The sequence below is a fragment of the Leopardus geoffroyi genome, chromosome E1 (genome assembly GCF_018350155.1).
Source record: "Leopardus geoffroyi isolate Oge1 chromosome E1, O.geoffroyi_Oge1_pat1.0, whole genome shotgun sequence".
Lineage (NCBI taxonomy): Eukaryota > Metazoa > Chordata > Mammalia > Carnivora > Felidae > Leopardus > Leopardus geoffroyi.
Genome location: NC_059330.1, coordinates 3,343,845 through 3,366,350, shown reverse-complemented (window position 1 = coordinate 3,366,350; position 22,506 = coordinate 3,343,845). Strand labels below are relative to the sequence as shown.

Genomic DNA, 22,506 nt, shown 5'->3' with positions numbered 1-22,506 from the left:
GGGAGACACAGAATCGGAAACAGGCTCCAGGCTCTGAGCCATCAGCCCAGAGCCTGACGCGGGGCTCGAACTCACGGACCGCAAGATCGTGACCTGGCTGAAGTCGGACGCTTAACCGACTGCGCCACCCAGGCGCCCCGGTAATGTGAGAATCTTAAAGACAACCAAAGGCAGCAGTGGGGGGGTATATTTTATCTTCAAAGGATCAACAAACAGCTCCCTTCTCAACAGAAACATTGGAAGCCAGAAGACAATGAAATGACATCTTTAAAATGCTGGAAAAAATTCAATCTAGACTTGTTCGATGTTTTTTTTTAAATTATACGCTGCTCACAAGAGACACATGTTAAGTATACGAACACAAAGTCTGAAAGCAAAAGATCAAAAGGGTGATGTTATTCTAATGTCAGACGAAGATTTTACAGCAAGAAGCATTTTAAAAAATAATGAAGAGGAACAGTTTATAAAGGTCAAAAAGTCAATCCAACAAAGTTATCATGATCATAAATCTGTATGCATGCAATAACATCAACGTAAACTGTAAAGCAAAAATTGACGGAATTAATGCCTCCACAACCATAATGAAGGATTTTGTCACACTTCTCTCAGTGGCTTAAGAAAAACAGACAAGAAAGAATAGAGATACACAGGATCTGGACAACACGATTAACACATTTGATCTTGTTGAAATAGGATACCGCCCAGCAACAGAACTCACATTATTTCAAGCACAAGTAGAGTATCAAATTTCAAGTGATTGAAACCAAAGGGAGTATCTTCATCTCAAGAAGATACAGAAAGAAAGGTATAAATCCTAAAGTAGGAAAAAGGAAGTGTAAAAGCAGAGATCTATGAATTAGAAAAGCAACGTGCTAGTGGATAAGGCTCTAGCGAACAAATCAGCAATATTGCGCGTGAAAAAGAGGACGTCTCTACAGATCCTATGCACGCTAAAAATATAATGAAAGGATACTATACATTGACCAATAAATTTGGCGATTTGGATAAGATGGAGAAGTTTCTCAGACATACCACTGTGAAAGAAATGGATTTCCCAGGTAGGCAAATATAGGTTAAAGAAATTGAAACCATTCTTTTTTTAATTTTTAAAGTTTATTTATTTATTTTGAGAGACAGAGACAGTGCAAGTAGGAAAAGGGCATAGAGAGAGGGAGAGAGAGAATCCTAAGCAGGCAACGTGCTGCCACCACAGAGCCCGACACGGGGTCCAAACTCACGAAACCTGGTCAGATCATGACCAGAGCTGAAACCAAGAGTTGGGCGCTTAACCAACTGAGCCATCGAGGCACCCCCCCAAACCATTCTTTTCTTAATTACACTGGCAACCAATTTTTTTTTTTTTTTTTTGCTGCCTCCATACTTCATACATATTTCAGAATATCGTATAGTTGGAACCGTACCATCACCAGCCTTTTCAGATTGGTTTCATTCACTTAGCAATATGGATTTAAGGTTCCTCCTTGTCTTTTCATGGCTTCACAGCGCATTTCCTTTTGTTGCCAAATAATATTCCATTTTATTGATGCACCCAAGTTCATTTCTTTACTCACAGTCTGGAGGACATCTTGGTTGATGCCAATGTTTGGCAATTATGAATAAAGCTGATGTAAACATTTATGTGCTAGTTTTGTGTGGACATATGTTTTCAGCTCCTTTGGGTAAACACCAAGGAGCACAGTTGCTCAATCATTTAGTTTAGTTTAGTTTTTTTGTGTTTTTTTTTTTTTTTTTTTTTTAACATTTATTTATTACTGAAAGACTGAGAGCTCTGGGGTCCAGTACTGGGGGCTTCTCTCTCCCTTCCCATCTCTGAATGCCTCTATGGCCTCAACCCCCCCCCCCCCAGTAAAATCAGGGTAAAGGAAGCCGGCTCTCCTGGAAGAGGGTGTCCTCCCCATCCCTCTGGGGGCAGAGACAGGCAGGTGCCAGACTGTCCCCTACCCGTGCCACTTTATTTCTCTGTTCCTTGAAGCAGGTGCACCTGCATCCTGGCTCAGACCACAACACAGTCCCCCTGTGTCTCAGGCTGCTCAGGCCGCCCATAGAGTGGGGCCGGTTAAACAACAGACACTCATTTCTCCCAGTCTGGAGGCTGTGACATCCAAGGTCAAGGTGCTGGCAGATTCCGTGTCTGGTGAGAGCCCACTTCCCGCTTTGCACACGTTCAGCTTCCCACGGTGCCTCTGCCTGTCTAGTGTCTCTTCCTCCCCTTGGGACGCTGGGGCTCCACCCTCCTTACGACGTCCTCCAACCCCAATTACCTCCGAAAGTCCCCACCTCCTGATGACCGTCACGTTGGAGGGTCAACACACGAATTTTGGGTGGACACAAACATTCAGTCCATAACACCCAGCAGCCCTGAGCGTGTGGTCCCTGGAAAGGCGACTGTGACCACACGTGTGCCTCTGGCACAGGGCGAGTGGGAAGAAACAGTTCCCGTTCAGGGGACTCGCAGAAATTTAGGGCAGGAAGGCCCAGCCTCGCGGTCATTGCAATCTGGCCCGGAAATCACCACTGGATGTCAAGTGAGCACAAAGGGAGGTATCAGCGAACACTTTTTTTTTTTAATATTTTTTAATATTTATTTTTAAGGGGGAGAGAGAGAGAGAGCAAGTGGGGGAGGGGCAGAGAGAGAGAGAGAGACAGAATCTGAAGCAGGCTCCGGGCTCCGAGCTGTCAGCACAGAGTCCCACGCAGGGCTCGAACTCACGGACCGTGAGATCATGACCTGAGCCGAAGTCGGACGCTTAACCGACTGAGCGAGCCACCCAGGCGCCCCTATCAGTCAACACTTTATAGCACTTACTGTATGTATACCCGCCAAGCACTACCCATGTGCGTTACATACTTTTTTTTTTTTAATGTTTATTTTTGAGAGAGAGAGGGAGACAGAGCGCGAGTGGGGGAGGAGCAGAGAGAGAGAGGGAGACACAAAATCTGAAGCAGGTTCCAGGCTCCCAGCTGTCAGCACAGAGCCAGACGCGGGGCTCAAACTCCCAAACCGCGAGATCATGACCTGAGCCGAAAGTAAGACGCTTAACGGATGAAGCCACTCAGGCACCCCTACGTGCTTCTGTTACCAAGCTTCTGTCTCCCAACAGCCCCATGAGGTGGGTACTATTATATCCATTTTACAGAGGAAGAAACTAGACAGAGAAGTTAAGGAACTTGCCCAAGGTCACAGAGACCCGGGAAAGGGGAAGCCAGGCTTCAAGCCCACGTCCACGGGCCCCAGAGTCCCTGCTCTTAACCACTAAGCTATGCTACTCCCCCAAGCCGCTCGTGTCTGAGGCCCAGAAAAATTAAGTTTAGGCAGATATCCCAGAGGGTTGGCTTCATTGTAATGGAATTTTGGAGGAGCTCTGGCGCTTCCAACATGGAAGCCACGGTCTGCAGGCACCCCCGCCAATGGGGATGGGTGGGGTTGGGGAGCAGGAGAGGGAAGCTGAGGTCTGAGCAGGTGGGCAGGGCCCCGGGCCAGTCTGTGCCTTCCCCTGCGCAGGGAGGGGGAGGCAGTCAGGAGGGAGGCCTTATGTGAATGCACTCCAGGCCAAAGGGCTGTCTCAAGGGGGTCCTCAGAGACCTCCGGAGAGGGGGAGTTGGGAGGGGAGGGAGCAGCCCTACCCCACCAGGATTGTCGGGGGTCGTTGGGGGGGGGGGGCGGTGAGGAAGCTGGCAAGGGCCTTGCAAATGCGCGCTGCAATCCCTCGGTTACAGAGGAGGAAACTGAGACCCAGGCAGGAGAAGGGGCCCGTGCAGCTACGGCAATGTTACAACAGAGCCCAGCCAGGTCCCCATTTTGGGGTGTATCTGTGCGCCCGGGTGCGAGTACGGGTGCGCGCGTGGGTGCCAGGCAGTTTGCATGAGTCATGAAGGGAGTCTTCGAGTTTTCTCAACGATCCTGGTCATCCCCAGCCTTCTTGACGCCCCCAGCTTTCTCGACCTGCCAGCCAGTCCCTGTTCCTAGTGGGAATTCTTTTGCGAGAAGACACAGCGACTGTGCTAAGTACCTCATACATTCAAGAGGCTCCACGCCGCCCCCCTCACTTCCGGGGAGCTTGCAGACCTGCTCCCCAGCTAGGCTCCTCCAGCCCCCACCGGAGAACAGGGGAGGGGAGGAGCGCGGAGAGCAGGCCCCGCCCCCACGGCAGGGTCTCCCTGCCCCTCCCCCCACCCCAGAGGAGTCTGGGAGGGGCGACCGGTGCACCTGCCAAGAGAATCCTGGGGAGGGAAGTTTTCTTCCCCAAATGGCTTGCCCGAGAGGGAGTGGGCAGGTTTTTCTCTGAATGTTGACCCATGTCAATATGTTACTGGGGCCAGAAAATACAGACACTTAAATTTAAGAAAAGAAAGCGGCTGATCCTTGGGTCCACACCTCTCATGATCTCCGAGTAAACAAAGCCAGTGGAAGATCAGTTTGTGCAATCACCCCAGGCCTTCAACAGGGATTATCACCGGGTGGAGAGGAAACGGATACTGGGAAGACGGGGCCCGGAGCTCTTTTTCTACTAACCGTCCCCCCACTATCCTAACTCCCCCTGATTCTTCCTGATTCTTCCTCCCTCTCTGCACCCGCAGCAGATGCTACTAGGTGGTCACAAGCTCCCAGGGGATACCGATGCTGCTGGTTCAGGGACCACACTCGGCGAACCACTCCTTCAGAGCACGAGGTCGTCCCGCAGTCCCTGTTTCCCGGGGCTGTGGCCGTGAGGGCTGGAGGGAATCCACTAGAAGCAGAGGTGCCCGTCAAGTGGGTACCAGCCACGCCGATGCCTGGGTCTTCCTCGAGGAGGGATGGAAGCCGAGGACCGTGGGCCAGGCTTCCAGTTGGCTCGGCCCGCAGTGCTCCCTGGAGCTGGACTGGGCTCCCCCTGGCTCAAGCGCCCTCCCGACCACTTAGGTGAACCCCCGCTCCCGAACCGCGCTAGATCCTGCAGTAGCTGTATACGTGAAGTTAGATGTGTTTCTAAAACACGTGGGGTTGGAAGTGCTCTGAAAGCACTTCCTTTTTTTTTTTAATGTTTATCTATTTTTGAGAGAAAGCACGAGTGGGGGGGATGGGGGAGGCAGAGAGAGAGAGAGAGAGAGCACCGTCAGCACAGAGCCTGATGCAGGGCTCGAACCCACAAACCGTGAGATCACGACCTGAGCCGAAATCAAGAGCCGGACGCTTAACCAACTGAGCCACCCAGGCACCCCTCTCCGAATCCGACCCTGAGAGGACTTCCCTTTGTGAAAAAGTCTGGGCCGGAGAAACCAGCAATGCATGACTCTGACTCAGAGTCACTTGGGGAGAGAGGAGAGAGCAGAAGAGCCCTTCTGATCCCACCCCAGCCCTCCAGTCCGGCGGCTTGGTGTGGACAAAGGGTGTCTGGACGACAGAAATATCCACAGAGGTTTTTTCCATCGTTTGCTAAGAGACGTGTAACGTACATGCCTCTCCTATCTCCCCCCACCCCGCCCCTGTGATCCTCAGTGAGATTTACTTCGCTCATTAGGATTTTCTGTGGGTGGATTCCTTAGAAAAGGGCAAGATGGTGGGGCGCCTGGGTGGCTCAGTCGGTTGAAAGTCCGACCTCGGCTCAGGTCATGATCTCGCGGTCCGTGAGTTCGAGCCCCGCGTCAGGCTCTGTACTGACCACTCAGAACCTGGAGCCTGTTTCAGATTCTGTGTCTCCCTCTCTCTCTGCCCCTCCCCCGTTCATGCTCTGGCTCTCTCTGTCTCAAAAATAAATAAACGTTAAAAAATTTTAAAAAAAAGAAAAGAAAAGAAAAGGGCAAGATGGTGAATTCTGCATTTGCTGCCGGAGGCTCCCGAGACCATTGCCCCGGAAGGTGGGGCGAGGGCACAAGTGACCTGGGCTTCTTGCGTCCAAAGCCAATAATCTCACCTGACTCCAATACCCTTGGTCCTCCAGGGTGCCCTGATCCCGGGGCCGGTGCCTCTGCTGCCACAGTGTCAGGAGGATTTCATTGAATTTGTTTATGGGTTAAAATTTTAATTTGTGTAAAGGTCTTGGCTGCTTAGTAATGGGTGGGAAAATAACAGGAAGTGTTTGCCTGAACAGAAGGGACTGGAAGGGCTCTTCCGGAGACATTGGTGCAGATGGGAAGCCTGGCCTCAGCACCTGGAAAGCAGAATCCCCCCCTAAGAGGCCAGGCGTCCCTGGGATCAAAGGGGCAGTCCCCCCGCCCCCGCCCCGCCCCTGCCTTGGGGATGGTAGGATGGTTCAGGGGGCAGCTAGCAACCCTCAGTCTTCCGTCTCTCCCTTCTCTTCCTTCTTTCCTGTTCCTGGATGTCCATGACCCATGAAGAAGCCTCAGCCCATCCTTGCAGGGGACAGCTCTGGGGCCGTCCACGGTCACCAAGCAACCTGTGGCTGCCACACCCAGTGTGGCTGCCGAGACAGCAGCTGTGGAAAGAGGAGGGTGCAGCCAGCCACAACGTCGACTTGTGATTTCCGATTCAGTTAAGCCAAAGCTGATAAGGCGAGGAGGCTGCCCACTGTGACCACCACACTGCCTGGCTGCTGCTGAGTACCAGACCTGCAGGGGCAGAGTCCCTGGTCCTTTATCCTGTCCTGGACTTACCCATTTCCCTTATGCATCCCCCATCCAACATCCATGCACTCATCCATCCATCCATCCATCCATCTCTCCATTTGTTGTATTTAATGAGCCAAACATTCTCTTAGCACTCTCTTATCCCGTGAGGGGTAGGATAATGCATAAGACCTAGCCTCTGCTTCCCCAGAACTTGTGGGGGAAGGGTAGACAGATGGGGCAGACACATGACCTAAGAACTCAAATACAAAGATAGGAGATAGACTATCACTCCAGTCACAGGAGGGGGTACAGAAAAACAACAGATAGGGCAGGAAGATTGAGTCGTGGAGTAGATGATCGAAACGTCTGGGCTCTTTTTTGCTGTTGCTGTTTCTCAAATGCTCTCTTCTGCAAAGCGAGGGTGATGGAGCAGAGGCCATGCAAACCCTTGCAGAAAAAATATCAGTGACTTCTTTGGCCGCAAAGGAGGAACCCAAGTAACAGAATCCAAGTCAAACCGTCTTACTCAAAAAGGGGAGGAGGGAGAATTTATGGGATCACATAGTCCAACAATCAGCAGCAGATCTACGCATGAGGGTTGCAGGCACGGCTGAACCCAAGTGTTCAGGCCATGCTGTCTGCGATCTGTCTCTCTCCAGAGACATTTACCATTAGGCCAAACCAGACGATAGCAGAGCATCTGTGAGCTTCTCGAAGGTCTAGAAATGTGTGGATTTCCCAAAATACTGCTTGGCTTCAAATTGCGAGAAAAAGAAAGACTACAACGGGCCAGCCAGCAAGTCCACACCTTGGAGGTGATCCGCTCCCCCCCGCTGCTCTCTCCTAAGTGCCCAGGTCAGCAGCTGCTTTTGTCGCTCCCTTCATCCGCGTCCTCTCCGCAGTCTTTGACACCGCTGACCACCGTGTCCTGGACCCCGTCTCCTTTCCCAGCTGCCAGGCACCCCCACTTTCCTCCTTCCTCTCCGACCTACGTTTTTCCTCTTCTCTGCTGGAGCCAGGAGGAGGACAGAAAGGGAGCCCACAGCACACGTGCAGGCCTGGAGCCCAGGGGCCACCTGGACCATCACAGAACTGCCGGCGATCAGGACTCCTGGGAGGGGTCACGGCCTGGGCTTGGGGATCAAGGAGCCACCGGGTCAAGAGGAGCCGTGCAAATCGCGAGGTGGAGTCTGGCCTTTCTCCTAAAGGTAACAGGGAGCCATTGAAGGCTGTACTGCGGGCGTAATGTGATCTGATTTGTGTTTCAGCACCAGAGAGGGGCTCTTGGCTGTGATGCGGTTGTGGATCAGGCTTCTACGGTCACTCGGGAGGAGGGCGATGGTGGCAGTCGTGGGGGCAGGAAAAGGGGACAGTTTATGACGTGGGACTTGGTTGCATTTAGATGGAACAGGGGAGAGAGAGGGAGGCGTTGAGGATGCCCCCCCCCCAAGTTTCTGATTCTGAGGTGAGGAGCAGACCGGTGGGCTTGGTGGGAGCGGGGGAGAAAGGCTCAGTTCATGCACCTTGAACTGAAAGTGTTAGGTGGCCCTCTGGCTGCCAGTCTCCGGGCGTCGATGGCAGCTGGCGTGTATGGAGCTCTGGAGGGAGCTCAGGGTCCCCGGCATCACAGCCCAGTCAGCACCACAGGGGGACTCTATGGAGGCTCCCCCCTCCTGCCCCATCGAAAGGAAGAGCCTCCAGTGACCGCGGGGGACCACAAAGCTTCTGCAGAAGGCAGCCTCACAGCAGGATGTGTTCTGGGAGGAGCTTTGAGGGCCACGGGGAAGGGGAAGGAAGAGGAGGGACAGAGTCGGGCCTGTGCCACACTGGGCCTTTCTCTGCAGATCTGCAGGCTGCAGCGGGGACCAGAGACACCCGTTGGGGCCCCTCTGAGCCATCGGGTTCTCTGGGGCGGGCAGCCTCCCTGCACAGACGGGGCGGGGGGGGGAGCCAGTCGGCAGAAAGACTTAGGGAACCGAGCTCCAGCCGAGCTAAGGTAGGTGCTGGCTGGGGTAAGGTGTCCAGGGAGGAAGCCGGGAGAGGCAGATCCGGGCAGAGCAGGTGGAGGGGCCAGGAGGAAGGAGGAGGAAGGCAGGGCGCCCTGGAGGGGCCGAGACGCCCCTGGCTCTTCTGTACGTGAGGCCCAGCCTTGCTGAGAAGGGTTACCAGAGGCGGTGGCCCCCAGGATCACTCTGCCAAGTTAAGATCCTTTCACCCAGGACCCGGCGAGGGGACCCCCTCCTTTCTTCTCTGGATCCTGTAAGTATCAATATTATAACTGGTTCCACACGCCCGGGGCAGGAGAGCACACGCATCGTCCCACCGGACTCTCGTGTGCCGTCAGAGGTGGGCCGGATACGTATTTTAATGCCCGTTTTATAGCTCAGAGAGATGCGGCGTCTTGCCAAAGACAACAGGGCAGGTGAGCAAGGCACTGGCCCCCGAGTCGGCCTTCTGGTCCCGTCTACACCCCTTCTGGGACATCGTGTGTCTGTCCCTCCTGGGGAGCCAGGTGACGATCATGCTGGTCCGGTTGCTTCTGTCCACACGCACGATCGAGCGTCTTCTAGCTGTGCAGTCGGGGCCAGAGGCCGAGCAAGGCCAGGTCCCGGTGCTCAAGAAGTTGGCCAGCTGGTGGGGCCTTAAGACGCAGCACAAGTAAGTGACGACGGAAAGCAAAGTGCGCAAGGCCCCGAGGCGAGCGGAGGCACGTACGCAGGTGACCTCGGGGCAGGGGCTCCAGGGGGCTTTACAGGAGGCCGCACCCGAGCCTTGAGGGTCAGGGAGGGTCTGTGTGCAGAGGTGTGAGGCAGCAGGCATCCCAGTTGAGAACAAAGTGTGCAAACCCATAGCAGGAGAGCAGGTGCAAAGCAGGGGGTTTTACGGCGAAACACAACTGGTGAGTCCATTTGGCTGCTGAAGAGAAGAGTTCATAGAGGGTCAGTTTTTAAATGTTTATTTATTTATTTTGAGAGAGAGAGAGACACAGCATGAGCAGGGAAGGGGCAGAAAGAGAGGGAGACACAGAATGTGAGGCAGGCTCCAGGCTCTGAGCTGTCAGCCCAGAGCCCTCCGCGGGGCTTGAACTCACGAACCGCGAGATCATGACCTGAGCCGAAACCAAGAGTCGGATGCTCCACCGACCGAGCCCCCCGGGCGCCCCGAGGATCATCTTATTTTGTCCTTGCAGTAATCCGACGAGGCAGGTGCTATGCCTAGCTCTCCTCTAAAGACAGGGAAACTGAGGCACAAAGGTTCTAAGCAGGCAGCCCAAGTTGTGACAGCCAGAGAGAGGACTGGGATCCAGGCAGTCTGGCACCAAGTGCCACCAGCCCAGCCACACTGCCACATAGCCCCTCACCAGGACCTGCTTCTTGGCCGACATGGTGGGCGCGAATCTGGTCCCCAGGGGTTTCCTGGTCTACACCCACGCCCCGTCAGACTCCTCCCGGGCTCCCTGCGCCACCCGCCCCCCCCCCAGAACAATGCTCTCCTCCTCGCCTCCTCCAGACTGTCTCTCTCACATCCAGGTGTTTCCTCCCCGGCCAGTGGCAGACACAGCAAGGGAAACAGGCCTGCCCCATCCCCAGGGAACGAACAGCAGAGAGCAGGGCCCCCACGTCCCCGGCGCCTCGGGAACCTGGACAGCCCGAGCGGGCCTCGTAGGATGAGGGTTGAGGGTCGAGGGGTCCCCTCAGAGCTCGGCATTCCTACTGTGAGCCCACGAATCACATGCTCTCAACCAAAGAGCCAGGCAAGTATGACTGTCTCCATGGAGAGAGAAGGTCAGAACACTGGAAATAGCATCTGCCCCCAAAACTCAGGGGTTTGTGAGTCAGCGCCGGCAGGAGGAGGGGGAAGTGGGTCAGTGGCAGAGGGAGGGGGTCCCTTGTCCCTGTGCCAGAGTGGGGGGGGGGGGCAGACGACAGGTGGGGGGCAGAGCTGCGACCTTGGGAAACTCTGTGTCTTTGTTCTTGGCCTTTAAGCCCGAAGGGATGGCCGCAGGGAGGGCTGGATGGAGGGTTCCGTGCAAACGGTCTGGACGAGGAGCCCGCAGGGCGGGGTTGGGGCGCCGGGGTGGGCAGGTCAGCAGCCGGGATCTTCACTGCTGGGAACTCTGACCCCCCAGCCGGGCCTGTTCCTGGAAGTCTCCCCCTCCTTGCCTGGCACCAGTCTCGAGCAGTAACAGCGGCAGGAAACGGGGTCCCGCTGACTTATCCCCGTGGCCACCTCTGCAGTTCTGTGGTTGGTCCTCAGACGTGTTTTTACCCCATGGCAGTGACCAGCTGTGTGTCTGCACCTGGCCTGGGGGCCGTTTACTGCTGAAGTTCTACGTTTAAGGACGAGTACGCTCTGAATCCCACGCCATTCGTTCATTCATTCATTCATCCATTCACCCATTCATTCCTTCTTTGCCTCTGATCTTGTCCCTACGTCGCCGAGCCCCGTGAAGCGTCCAAGATTTCACCCTCCTCGTAACTGTTTAAGTCAGCCTGTCGCGCTGTCACCAGCAGGAAACGGGAGACTCTGGAGTCTGAGGCGAAGGCCTCAATTACTTGTGGCCCCACAAGCACATGAGCGTCAGGTTGATGGGTCCCCCTCGTCCCCCAAGTCCCAGGGGGGCGCAGCATGGAAGGGGGTGCTGTGCACCATCAGCCAAGGAGCCCTGACCGGCTTTCACAGCGGGCAGCAGGCAAAGTGCCAGTTCTGCCCGGGAAGGGGACATTGCTGCTACCCTGCTGGACGGCAAGTAAATCTGCCCCCGTGTCCCCAGCAGGGAGACACTGCCGTGGTCCTCCCAGGCTGTGCACGATACGTACCTTCTCGGATGACCCGGCACAAAAGCTCACAAGGCGTGTGCACAAAAACACACCCGTGAAGGATTGCCTCCCAGCCCCCTCCCGCCGTCCCCTTCCCTCCACGCGGTGGCCACACTGTCCCTGCACCTCGGCACCTGGCCTGGCTTATCCCGTCACCTGGACCCCGTCTTGGGCAGATATGGCCCCACTCGCTCCCGCCCATCCCCCCCCCTTCCCGGCCTTATCATTACAGCAGTGGCCATCAGCTAATATACAGCTCAGTTTTCGAGTTTCCTGGGTGTCCCCTTGCACACTCCCTACATGCCCATTAGATCGTAGCCTTTATGACAGCAGGTGTTTTTGCCTATCTTAAATTATTGCCAAATCCCCAGGACCTGGAACCGGGTCTAACGTACAGAAGGGGCTGAACGAATGAATGAGTGAGTGAATGAAGGCGTTTATTGGGTCTCCCGCTGAAGGCCCGGCTTTCTTACCTTGTGCCTGTAGGATGGTCTCTGGCACGCTGCTGGTCTCCATAACAACGGAGCAAAAGAAATAATGAATGAAATGAATGAACGCTGTGTGCAGGGCAGGGTGGGAGGGCCTGCAGGGATGGGGTGGGGAGGCTCCTCCCAGGTGTTCGGGATCCACCCCTCGGCCGCTTTCCATGCTGCCCACGCCAGCTGCTGGGAATCTTCCTGACTGGTTTCAGGGCGCTGAGCCTGGGTCCCCCCTCCCACCAGTTTCAGGGCGCTGAGCCTGGGTCCCCCTTCCCACTGGTTTCAGGGCGCTGAGCCTAGGTCCCCCTTCCCACTGGTTTCAGGGCGCTGAGCCTAGGTCCCCCTTCCCACTGGTTTCAGGGTGCTGAGCCTGCATCCCCCTTCCCACTGGTTTCAGGGCGCTGAGCCTAGGTCCCCCTTCCCACTGGTTTCAGGGCGCTGAGCCTGGGTCCCCCCTCCCACTGGTTTCAGGGCGCTGAGCCTGGGTCCCCCCTCCCACTGGTTTCAGGGTGCTGAGCCTGGGTCCCCCTTCCCACTGGTTTCAGGGCGCTGAGCCTGCATCCCCCTTCCCACTGGTTTCAGGGCGCTGAGCCTGCATCCCCCTTCCCACTGGTTTCAGGGCACTGAGCCTGCATCCCCCTTCCCACTGGTTTCAGGGCACTGAGCCTGGGTCTCTTTGGCCAGCATCCTAAGCATCATCTTCATTTCCTGTACCCTTTGTCCAACCAGCCAGTCCCCACAGACTAGTTTCTGCTCCCTAGCCTGAGAGAGGTTGGGGACGGTGACCCTGTCCTACGAGTGCCTTGATGGTCTGTCATTCAAGGATATTTAGCAAGGGCTCCCTATTGATAGAAGCAGCATCCGGTAAAGGGGACCCAGCATTAAAGGAAACAGGATGTAATGTATGGTGCTTGGCACCGTGGATGTTTGTTGACTGACTCACAGGGGCACCGTGGGCAACCCCGGTGCCCAGCTCACATAATAACTCCTCTTGGAGCGTTAGGACTGGAGCCACAGCAAAGCTGGGGGATTGCTTGCTGCCCACCTCCAGGGGCCAGGCAGGGGCACGAATGATGCCCCAGACAAGCTCACAGGCACGGCGGAGGGGGTGGGGGGAGGGTTCCTGGCCCTCTGCACGGGGACAGCAGCCATTCGACACCCGTGAGTAGCTGCCCTGAAGAACCGTGGGCTGGCTGTGGCCAGATCTCCAAGTTATTCCTTTTATGTAAAAGCTGGGCATCTCAAGGGGCATCTGGTGGCTCCGTCGGTTAAGTGTCCGACCTCGGCTCAGGTCACGATCGCACAGTTTATGGGCTCGAGCCCCGCGTCGGGCTCTGTGCTGACGGCTCAGAGCCTGGAGCCTGCTTCAGATTCTGTGTCTCCCTCTCTCTCGGCCCCTCTCCCGCTTGGGCTCTGCCTCTATGGAAAGCTGAGAATCTCGATTTTTATGTGAAATACGGCCTTTTTTTGAAAAAGGCCACAGATGCAAATTTTCTAGAGCTATGGTTTCTTCTGGGGAGCGGGTGAGAGGAGCCGGTGGCCCAGAGGAGGAGTGAGGATGTTTGCTTTTCACTGGAGAGCGGGTTGTACCTTTTGGATTTACCATCGGCGTGGTTTTTAATTGAAGGGTGAATTGTATTGCTATAGTAGGCAGGGCATGCCTCCAGGGCCCCAGTGCGAATCTGTGAAATGGGTTCGTTGTCAGGCATGTTGTGAATACGGGTCCGTGAGGGCGTCAGTGTGCTGGTGGTGGGCCAGGAGTGTGGTGGCCAGGGCCACACTGCTGTCCTTAAGAAGTCACGGAGTGGTGGGGCCCCACAGTCTGATGGGCAAGGACCTCGTCTCCTTCATTCATCTCTGAACTCCCCGGCCCTTGTCCAATCGCTGTTGCCCGGACAGGACACGTGGGTGTTCCATAGATGCTCTTTGATTTGCTCCGCAATGCCATCACTCCAGACCCTGCCAGGAACTAGGAAGACAGCCAAGAGGGCCTCTGAGCCGCCCAAATAGAGGTTCCATGTCTGTGGTTGGAAGCTTCGCTCTCTGTTCATAGATCTGTTTCTCAGGCTTTGTTTTTGTGTTTTACCTCCAAAACCATCGCCTGTGCTTATGTGGCATCCCAGCCTTCTGGAAGGGTGCAGAGGGCCGGGACAGGTTGCTGCCAACACAGGGGACCCTTTGCTGGGAATTCGAAAGAAACATCGTTGGGGCGCCTGGGTGGCTCTGTCGGTTAAGCGTCCGACTTCGGCTCAGGGCATGATCTCACAGTTGGTGGGTTCGAGCCCCACATCGGGCTCTGTGCTGACAGCTCAGAGCCTGGAGCCTGCTTCGGATTCTGTGTCTCCCACTGTCTCTGTGCCCCCCCACACACCCCTTTGCACGCTGTCTCTCTCTCTCTCAAAAATAAATAAACACTAAAAAAATTAAAGATGAATCGCAAACCCTCGCCCTCCCTGGCGGGGTAAATTACCCAAAGCCCAGTGGGCCGGTGGGCCGGATAACAGCCCCCACTCACCCACTAGGAGCAAAGAACAGCCCCCAGTGCTGAGACAGAATCCCATCTGAGGAGTCAGAAAGTATGAGCCATTCAGGACGGGGTGGAGGCTTCTGTCGCCCACCGACAGCTCCCGAAATCTCCACCGTGTGACCATATGCAATGAGCTCCCGTGAGATGCATCTACAAAACCTTCAGAGGCATGTTTGGGGGCTGAAAGCGGCAAGCCTCATTTCCTAAGAAATGCATGTCGGCCCAAGTGGAGACAAAGGTGATGTTGATGCATTTTGAGAATGACCCGGGTTCTGCATATTTCCATTTCCTGTCTGGTCGCCTGTCCCCTGAGGGCTCCCCCCGCCCCCCCACTATGGTCAACAGCCCCCAAAGGACAGGAAATCCATTACAGAGACACAAAGCCTCTCCAGCGCCTGCAGAAGGACATATAAGCCCCGAATAAATGTGTGGTGAATGAGTCAGCAAATGAGCGAACAGGAAAATGGATAAGGCGGTTTTCTGGCACCCATTCATTGGTCACGCTTCTTCCAAGTTCATTTCCCATTAAAAGTCAGCCCAGAATAGCCCCGGCTTCGCACCGTGAGTCCTGAGACACACGTACCCCCTTGTCGTCTCTATCTCTGGGATGTCTTTTCCTTCCAGGCTGCCCGGGGTTCCTTCCCGGCTGACGCCACCTGGACAGAAGCTTGTCTGTGTGTTCATTCTACCTTCCCTGGGGCGGCAGGTGTCCTGCGAGGGGTGGGGGTGGGGAGGAAGGGGTGGAGAGTGTAAGGGGGGGGTGGCCCGTGGCCTCACACCCCCAGCTGAGATCTGGGCTCTAGTCCTGGTTTCATCATTCATCAGCCATGTGACTTTTGGCAAGATACCTCACCTTTGCTCTCCAAAATATTTATGCCTTGTCTCCCGGGTGCCAGCGCGGCCCCGAGGTGCTGGGCCTGCGGCAGGGGATAGATAGATACGGCAGCACATTCCAACGAGTAGCCGAGAAAATTAATCATTACATGGGAAGATGCCTGATACCGATAAATGCTGTGAGTGCAATGAGAGTGCGCTGGAGTATCGCCTGGGGTGGGGGGAGGAGTTTAGTTTAGCTAGAGCGACCTCCCTCTTTAAGGGACATTTAAAATGAGATCTAAGGGGCGCCTGGGTGGCACAGTCGGTTGGGCGTCCGACTTCAGCCAGGTCACGATCTCGCGGTCCGTGAGTTCGAGCCCCGCGTCGGGCTCTGGGCTGATGGCTCAGAGCCTGGAGCCTGTTTCCAATTCTGTGTCTCCCTCTCTCTCTGCCCCTCCCCCGTTCATGCTCTGTCTCTCTCTGTCCCAAAAATAAATAAACGTTGAAAAAAAAAATTTTAAATGAGATCTAGGGGAGCCTGAGGGGCTCAGTCAGTTGAGCGTCTGATTTCAGCTCAGGTCACGATCTCACGGTTCCTGGGTTCGAGCCCCGCGTCGGGCTCCGTGCTGACGGCTCGGAGCCTGGAGCCTTGCTTCGGATTCTGTGTCTCCCTCTCTCTCTGCCCTCCCCCGCTCACGCTCTGTCTCTCAAAAATGAATAAATGTTAAAAAAAAAAATTTTTTAGGGAGACCTGAATATTGAGAAGTACCTAGCTGTGGGGAAAGGCATTCTAGGCAGAGGTGTGCAAAGGCCCTGAGGTAGGTCTGGGTCTGGCAGGTGCGAGGAACATAATGAGCCCCGAAGTGAGAGCCAGGTGAGCCAGAGGGAGAGGGGGGAGAGATAAAGGTGGAGAGGTGCACGGGGGCCAGATGAGGCCAGATTTAGGCAGGGCGAGGGGTGTGGGGTGTTCTAAGATCTAAGAGATGCCACTGGAGGGCTTTAGTCACGGACTGGGTTGTAGGGGAGAGCGGGGAAGCACGGGGACTTTTTGGGGGCATGGCCACAATCTCAGCAAGCGGTGACAGTAGCTTGGACCCGGTGGGTTGGGGCAGAGGTCATCATGGTCAGTTTTCACCACTAACAGAGGGCGACCTGGGAATCCAGCTCCCCGGGCCCCACTTGGGAAGCCTCCCTCGGCTTCCCTGCATCAGTGGCTTTGGGGGCAGGGTCCGCCCCGTCCCCCATCGGGCAGCGCCTCAGGCCACCCCAGCTCCGCCACCCCCTCCCCAGACTGCAGGCACCCCGGGAACAGCCACACGCTTAGATTCACGACTGGATCTTCAGGTCTGATATTTCACATTCCCTTCAGACTGCGACGTCTCCTGTCGCCCACAAAAACATGCCACAGACCATCTTCAGAGAGAACGAACGACATGACTGGTCGACACACCCAGCCTTTATCAAAATGTTGTCACGAAAGAGCTGGACGTTTCTGGCACTTTGGGGCACAAAGGAGGCTGAAGTCAGAGCAGTCAGGGATGGGTCACACGGGCACCCAGGAAGGGACGGGCCAGAGGAGCAATTATTTTAGGAGTCTTACCATTTTGTTGTTACCCTGCTTTTGCGTTACGCGCAGGGCAATGTGACAGCAGGTCTTCCCGAGTTGGGTGGCGGGCTCACGGGTGACCGTTTTTCTCGTTAGGGATCACAACGTGCGTGTACGTTAGCTCGCTCCTGTGCAGCAGCTGTTACGTAATACCAATAAAGTCAAAGATAGTACGGTAAAACCTTGGTTTGCGAGCATAACTCGTTCTGGAAACACGCTTGTAATCCAAAGCACTTGTATATCAAAACGAATGTCTTTTTTTAATTAAAAAAAAAAATTTAATGTTTATTGACCTTTGAGAAAGAGAGAAAGACAGAGCACGAGCAGGGGAGGGGCAGAGAGACAGAGGGAGACACCGAATCGGAAGCAGCTCCGGGCTCTGAGACATCAGCACAGAGCCCGACGCGGGACTCGAACTCACAGACCGTGAGATCGTGACCTGAGCCGAAGTTGGACGCTCAACCGACTGAGCCCCCCCCCCCAGGCGCCCCTATTCTCCAGCGCTTTGTATTGCCTGTGACTAAATTGTAGCCATTCCAATGGTGTATGTTTGTGTCTCCCAGTTTTAATCTGCGTTCCCTGATGACTAGTAACATGATTTTTGTGTTGTTTTGTTGTGCTTTCTTGCCATCCCCATAACTTTTTGGATGAACTGCCTGTTTAAATATTTTTCCCTTTCGGGGGTATCATTTGTTTTCCTACTGTCAAGGTTTGAGAGTTCTTTATACATCCTGGATACAAATTCTTTGTCAGATATGCGATCTGAAAACATCTTCTCCAACTGTATACTTTGTCTTTACATTTTCTTAAAGGCCCTTTTCGCAAAGCCAAAGTTTTTAATTTTGGCCAAGTCCAGTTTATCAGTTTTTTCCCTTATGGATCATGCTTTTGGTATCATATCTCAGAATTCTCTCTAACCCAAGGGCACAAAGACTTCTCCCTATGTTTTCTTCTGAACCTTTATAGTTTTGCCTTTTACATTCAGATCTGTGAAACATTTTGAGTTTACCTTGGTTTGAGTTGTGAGATTTAAGTTAAGATACCTTTTTTTTTTTTTTTTTTTTTGCCTATTGATGATCAATTGTTCCAGATCATTTGTTGAAAAGACTTAGCCTTCCCCCGTCGACTTGGCTTTGCAACTTTGTAAAAAATCAATTGGCTCTTTTTACGTGGGTCTATTTCTGGAGGCTCGATTCTGTTCCTTCCATCTGTGTCTCCTCCCTCACTTATAACTTCATAGTACTCCTTCAAATAGAGAGATGAGTCCTCAAACTTTTTTTTCTCAAAATTGTTTGGCTAGTTCAGTTCTTTATAAATTTTAGAATCTGCTTATCTTCTATCTACAAAAGAAATCTGCTGAGAGGCGCAGAGGTGGCTTAGTCAGCTGAGTGTCTGACGCTTGGTTTCAGCTTGGGTCACGATCTCATGGTTCGTGGGTTCGAGCCCCGCGTCGGGCTCTGTGTGGTCAGCTCAGAGCCTGGAGCCTGCTTTGGATTCTGTGTCTCCCTCTCTCTCTACCCCTCCCCCACTTGCGCTCTGTTTTTTTCAAAAATAAATAAACATTTGGGGCGCCTGGGTGGCTTGGTCGATTAAGCGTCTGACTTCGGCTCAGGTCATGATCTCACGGTCCGTGAGTTCGAGCCCCGCGTCGGGCTCTGTGCTGACAGCTCAGAGCCTGGAGCCTGTTTCAGATTCTGTGTCTCCCTCTCTCTCTGCCCCTCCCCCATTCATGCTCTGTCTCTCTCTGTCTCAAAAATAAATAAACGTTAAAAAAAAATTAAAAAAAAAAAAAAAAGAAAAAAAAATAAATAAACATTAAAAATTTTGTTTTTTAGAAATATGGTATTCTTATTGGAATTACATTAAATCTAAAAATCAGTTGGGGAGAATGGACATCTCAACTATACTGGATGTTCCACATCATAAACTGTGTGTGTCTGTATTTATTTTCAGTGTTCTTCGATTTCTTTCTTCAGCATTTTGTGATTTTCACCATACAGATCCTATTTGTGTTTTGTTAGCTTTATACCTAAGTATTTCTCTTTCTTTTTTTTTTTTTTTTTTTTTTCCTTTGGGAGCAATTTTAAATGGCATTGTGGTTCAAATTTCGGTTTCTAATTGTTTTTAGTATACATACATTGCCCGAGGTTGTATGCTGACATTATATCCTGTGACTGGCAAACTCACTTATTAGCTCACAGACCTCGAGATCGTGACCTGGCTGAAGTCGGACGCTTAACCGACTGCGCCACCCAGGCGCCCCCTCACTTATTAGTTCTAGGAGATTTCCGTGTAGATTCTTAGGGTGTTCTTTGTACACCTGTTACCTGTGAGTAGGGTCGTATTGTTTGCAAATAGTTTTATCTCTTCCTTTCCAATCTGTATACCTCTTTTCCTACCTTCTTCTACTTCCTTTTCTTTTTCCTTTGTCTTATTACACTGACTTCCAGTATTGTGTTGATTTGTCGAATAGAAGTGGTGAGAGTGTCCTTGCCTTTTCCTAACCTTTCACGGAAAACATTCACTTTTTTTTTACTATTACGTATGTTTGCTGTGGGGTTTTTTGGTTAAAGGCCCTTTGTCAGATTAAGGAAGTTCCCTTAAATTCCTAATTTACTCTTAAGTTTTAATCATAAATGTTAAGATTTGTCAAATGTTTTTACTGCATCAATTAACAGAAGCATATGGTTATTCTTTTTTTAACCTTTAATATAGTATATTACACTGATTGATTTTCAAATATTGAATCAGTCTTGCCTTCCTGGGACAAACCCCATCAGGTTGTTATGCATTATTCTTTTTATATATTGCTAGTCTCAGTGTACTAATATTTTGTTGAGAATTTTCTTCATATATGTTTATAAGGATATTGGTCTGTTTCCATTTCTTGTGCTTCTTTGTCTGGTTCTGATATCAGGAGAGCACTAGACTCCTAAAATGAGTTGCGAAGTAGTCCCTCATATTTGGGGGGGGGGGGGATATGGGTTATTTACAAATGTGTTGTTTAATATCTCAATATTTGGATATTTTCTAGTTATCTTCATGTTAGTGATTTCAAGTTTAATTTCATTATGATCAGCAAACTTACTTTATATAATTCAATTATTTTCAAGTTGTTAAGGTTTGTTTAATGACCAAGGGTATTGTCTATCTGGGTGAATATTTCACATGCACTTGAAAGGAATTCATATTCTGCTATTGTCGTGTATACTGTTCCATAAATGCTGGTTATATTCAGTTGGTTGATAGTATTATTTGCTCTTTCTGTGTCCTTCCTGATTTTCCGTGGGCTTGTGCTATCAATTACTGAGAAAGGATTGTTAACATCTCCCACTAATCGTGGATTTGCCTACTTATCCTTTAGTTTTATTCGTTTTTCCTTTATGTATTTTGAAGCCCTGTTTTTAGGTGCAAACATATTTAGCATTGTTATATCTTCTTCATGAACTGACCCTTTTATCATTATGTGTCTTTTATCATTATGTTTTTATCATTATGATTTTCCTTGCTCTGAAATCGACTTTGTCTCATATTAATTCAGCTACTTCAGTGTTCTTTTCATTAATAGTCAGGTAGTATTTTTTGTATTCTTTTGCTTTTAGCTTACCTATGACATTATATTTGAAGTGAACTTTGCAAACAGCATAGAGTTGTTTCTTTTTTTAATTTTATTTTTATTTATTTATTATTTATTATTATTTACTTTATTTTATTTATTTTTGAGACAGAGATAGCAAAGGAGAGACAGAGAGAGAAGAGAGGGAGACACAGAATCCAAAGTAGACTCCAGTCTCTGAGCTGTCAGCACGGAGCCTGATGTGGGGCTCGAACCCACGAACCGTGAGATCATGACCTGAGCTGAAGTTGGAGGCTTAACTGACTAAGCCACCCAGGAGCCCCTGTTTTCTGTTTCTTTTTAAATGCTGACAATCTCTGTCTTTTATTTTTTAATTTTTAAAAAATGTTTAATGTTTATTTTCTGAGAGAGAGACAGAGAGTGAACGGGAGAGGGGCAGAGAGAGAGGGAGACACAGAATCTGAAACAGGCTCCAGGCTCTGAGCTGTCAGCACAGAGCCCGACACGGGGCTCGAACTCACAAACCGTGAAATCATGACCTGGGCCGAAGTCAGACACTTAACCAACTGAGCCACCAAGGCGCCCCCAGATAATCTCTGTCTTTTAATTGGTGTGTTTAGACCATTTACATCTAATATAACTATTGATATATTTTTATTCATGTCTACCATTTTATTATTTATCTTCTATTTGTTATTTCTGGGTTTTGTTCCTGTGATAGAGGGGGGAATAAAAGTATTAAGGATTCTTCCCATGCCCTTGGAACTATAGTTCCTCTAGTCAGAGGGAATAATTTCCCTTTTTCAGAATTTTAGATATCTGCATGGCCCCCATGGCCATCACTGTTGCTGCTACTGCTATTTCAAGATTTCCTGGGGGCTATCGCAGAACAAAATGCAAAAGAAAAAGTAAATTCCCCCATCTCTCCAATCCTTTGGGGACCCTTTCTTTGCTCCTCACAGCAGGAAGGGAGGCTTCCTTCCAGCTCTTTCTGTCTGCCCTAAGTGTGCACTTGTGAGTTTTAGGAGGCCTTTGTGTCTAGGCCAGTGTATAATGGGGAGGGTGGGGGGAGTGCAGGAAACTCATTGCCAGATTATTCTTGCTTCAAGTACTGGTTTTCTTCCCCATTCTGCCTGCTACCGTTTACCTTTCAGAATCCTCAGATAGCGATCGCACGCATACTATTCAGAGTTCTTAGTTGTATTGAGTTGGAGAGTTACAGTGGAGTGTACTTACTCTGTGTTTAACCAGAACGAGGACCTCCAATGTCCCATTTTGATGTTTACTTTTTCTTGACTTCTTACCATACATCTGAGCAAATTTAGAAGTATTCTTTTTAAAATTAATGTGTTAGGAATGTGTTAACTGTTTTGTTACCTGGTGTTTAAAACAAGTACTTCCAGGGGCCCCTGGGTGGCTCAGTCAGTGGAGCATCCGACTCTTGATTTTGACTCAGGTCATGATCTCATGGTTTGTAAGACTGAGCCCCCGTGTCGGGCTCTGTGCTGACAGCCCGGAGCCTGCTTGGGATTCTCTCAAAAATAAATAAATAAACATGAAAAAAAATTCAATGGATACTTCTGAAAATCTTTTCAAGTAAGTAAATGTAGATATACATCATCATTTAAAAAAAAATTTTTTTTTCAATGTTTATTCATTTTTGGGACAGAGAGAGACAGAGCATGAACGGGGGAGGGGCAGAGAGAGAGGGAGACACAGAATCGGAAACAGGCTCCAGGCTCTGAGCCATCAGCCCAGAGCCTGATGCGGGGCTCGAACTCACGGACCGCGAGATCGTGACCTGGCTGAAGTCGGACGCCTAACCGACTGCGCCACCCAGGCGCCCCTACATCATCATTTTTATGTCTACTGTGTATTCCATTGCACAGACTACTTTAATTTGCTTAATTGATACTCTGTAGTCGGGCCTCTAAGTTTCTTCTCTTTTTCTCCCTTATAAACAATGTTTCAATGACCATTGTTGTACACAATCCTTATTCACTCGGCCAGTTATTTCCTTAGGATAATTCCTAGCGGTGGAGTGGCTTAGGCAAAGAGTGTGCACATTTTGAATTTTGATACTTATTGGCCAGCTACCCTCCAGAGAAGCTATA

General features: G+C 51.5%; 1 protein-coding gene across 1 annotated transcript in view; it reads left to right on the top strand.

The window, feature by feature from the left end:
• Window positions 1-4,227: 4,227 nt before the first annotated feature.
• The window catches only part of PIK3R6 (phosphoinositide-3-kinase regulatory subunit 6), a 62,449-nt gene continuing 44,170 nt past the window's right edge, over window positions 4,228-22,506 (top strand). The window contains exons 1-3 of the mRNA XM_045490388.1: window positions 4,228-4,921; window positions 7,587-7,775; window positions 8,412-8,563. The gene's annotated coding sequence lies outside the window, so the exon portion shown is untranslated. The remainder of the gene's footprint in view (window positions 4,922-7,586; window positions 7,776-8,411; window positions 8,564-22,506) is intronic.